Below are 3,296 nucleotides of genomic sequence, written 5' to 3'. Positions count from 1 at the left end.
CAGCAGACTCAGGCAATCCACTCACCTCAGCCTCCCAAAGGCGCAGGATTACAGGCTGAGCCACCGAGCCCGGCTCAGAAGTGTCTTTAATGAGAGTTTGTGCTGCTGAAACCTGTTCAGGTGTCTAGATATTTTATTAGATTTTCCTTAGGGCTTTGATAAGATATTATTCTTCCCTCATAACTCTCCATACAATAAACCCTGGTGAATGACTAATTCTTTAGTAGATTTTTTATTTGATATATTATTTTGAAAAGTAAAAATGTCAGTATAGATAGTATATGGGTGCTTATTATATTATTCTACTTACTTTTCTCTAGATTAAAATGGTTTCAAAATAAAATTTTTAAAGCTGAGATTTTTAAATCAATAGTAAAAGTTGATCTATGGTTATTTGTAAATAGAGAAGATATTTACATAATTCTATGAATACATAGATACACATAAAATATGTTAAAGTTTGGGAAATGTTTTTGTTATGTTATTATTAAAAACATAGAGAGAAAGTACATACATTTGCAATATTTTAATATTCACTTCTTTAGTTAAATTAAAATAAAATCACTCTACTATTTATTGAAAGTTATTTTGTTTCTTTCTTTCTTCTTTTTTTTTGAGTTGGAATTTCACTCTGTTGCCCAGACTGGAGTGCAGTGGCACGCTCACGACCACTGCAGCCTTGACCTGCTGGGCTCAGGTGATCCTTCCACCTCAGCCTTCCAAGTAGCTGAAACTACAGGAATGCACCACTGCACCTGGCTAAGGTGTAGAAATGAGGTCTGGCTAAGTTGCCCAGGCTGGTCTCGAACCCACGGACTCAGGCAATCCTCTCACCTCGGCTTCCCAAAGTACTGGGATTATAGGCATGACCCACCATTCCTAGCCATGAAATTTATTTTGTTAAACCTTAACATCCAGTGTCTCCAGTAACCTTTGTCCTTCACATATAAATAACGACTTACTTTTCCTTCCATTTCCAATAAAAGGTAGTTTAATGCTCATTTTTAGAGTAATATAAAACTAATTGTATGTTTGCAATAGTGAAGAAAGGAAATAGGTTAGTCAGTGTAAAAAAGTAAATAAAGTACTGCTTTACGTGTATTTGAAAACTGCTTCTTATATGATGTTAAAATAAATACATATAGTAAATGACAAAAATATAAGTTGCAAATCAAATTAAAAACTAAATATGCATGTCAAATAGCAGCTGTCACATAGCAGACACCTATTCAATATCTGTGACAAAGTGAATGGAAATTGGTGGCAGCTCTCCGTCCTCTCTTTCATTTGACCAAAATTAATTTATCATGCCTGGTGATTCAAAAATAAGCAAAACATTTTACCTCACCTTCAATATTTTCTGTCATTAGAATACGACATGGAAAACACCGCATGGAAAATACAACATGGTGATTAGTGCATGCACTCAAGGAGGGGCAAAGGTCTCATAGGGTAGGCGGAAGGCTTCACAGAGAAGAGAAACTTTACTTGGTCTTGAAGGAGCTGTATGCAATCACAGATGGAATTGTGGAGAAAACACATGCTAGACAGAAAAAATAGAAGGTGCAGAAACACAGAGATGAGAAAGGATATAGCTGGCTGCAAGAGTGAGTATCTGGATCCAGTTGGAAGATAAGGAGCATTATAGGAAGTGGAGGACCATGAGTTGAAGTCAGATCTTGAGTGGACTTGTTCAAGCTAAGAAATGTGTACAACCTTACTATAACTGATAATACCAAATCATTGAGGGGTTTTAGGAAGAAGAAATACCATAAGGATAAGTAGATTTGTGGAGGAGGAAAGTTAGGAATACCAGATGATAAAATGAAGGCTTGGACTAGGCAATGGCAGAGAAGGTAGGAAAGGAGTGATTAAAACATGTATTGAGGATGCATACATGGTGATAGTGCAAGGTTGCTGTAGTACTGGTCCCCAACAATTCATTCATTATCTGTGCCCATGGGTAATCCCCTCCTATCTTGACTTTGAACTTGGCTATCAGCAATCATGCAAGCAAAAGCTTGGAAAGCACTTACACATTGGGATGTCACTTCTTTTACTGATGCTGAAAACCTTGGGACCACAACCATGTGGTTAAGCCCTACTAGCTTGTTGGGGACACGTCAAACCCATTATTCCAGCTGACATTCAGAATTAACTGCTAGCCAGAACCAACTGCCAGACATGTGAGTGATGTAAATAAAGACATTCTAAAATAACCAGCTTCTAGCTGACTGCAGCCCCAGGAAAGTGCCTTGATGAAGCCCAGCCCAAATGACTGACCCATAAAACTGTGCACTTACACTTATTATTTTAAGCCACTAATATGTGGAGTGGTTTGTTACACAGTAAAAACTAACTGATACAGTAATGGGGTGGCTTTAGCCTTGCAAGTCACAAAAAGTTTTTCGAACTAAGGGCGTCTCTAAAGAGGCAGTGAAGAGGCAGTAGCTGTTGAGAGAAGCAGTTTGGAGAGTGAATGTGAGACCATTTATTTTTCTTCCGAAGAGACTTTTGTTCACTTTTGATTTTTTAGAGGAGGAAGAATAAAACTTAAAGGTGAGGGAGATTTTGAATAATAAAACTTACTTCAGCCGGGCTTGGTGGCTCAGCCTGTAATCCCGCGCCTTGGGAGGCTGAGGTGAGTGGATTGCCTGAGCCCGTGGGTTCGAGACCCGCCTGGGTAGGTGCGACCTCATCTCTACAATAAATCAAAAAAAAAAATTAGCTGGGCATGGTAGCACGCGCCTGTAGTTCCAGCTCCTTGGAAGGCTGAGTCGGAAGGATCACTGGAGCCCAGCAGGTCGAGGCTGCGGTGACTGGGAGCGGCCACTGCACTCCAGTCTGGGTGACAGAGTGAGACTCCAACTCAAAAAAAAAAAAAAAAAAAAAACAAACTTATTTCAAGGGATTCATATAAAGATCAAATGCAAAAACATGTACAAAAACATCAAATGAAAAATAATTGTCATATATATAGACTATATTGCTTTATTTTCTATTTTACTTTGGAACTCACACAAGTGGATGTACACATACAGGCACACACACATACATCTCATTTGGGGGAGAAATAATTTGTGTGCCACAGTATACTCTACTACAGCTCCCTAAAGATTTTGACTATGAGTGGGGTATGATTTTTGCAGGCAGATTTCTCCTTCTACCCTCAAGCCCAGTGCAGCTGCCTTTTGAAATGAAGCATCCACACAAAGACACTCTATGAGTATAAACAGAATAAGATATTCCAAGTGTGAACCCCAAACTCTCTAAATAAATTAAGCATATTGGAGGGC

Source organism: Carlito syrichta, unplaced genomic scaffold (genome assembly GCF_000164805.1).
Source record: "Carlito syrichta isolate Samal-C Ts95f unplaced genomic scaffold, Tarsius_syrichta-2.0.1 Scaffold306827, whole genome shotgun sequence".
NCBI lineage: Eukaryota > Metazoa > Chordata > Mammalia > Primates > Tarsiidae > Carlito > Carlito syrichta.
Note: the sequence above shows the minus strand (reverse complement) of the source record.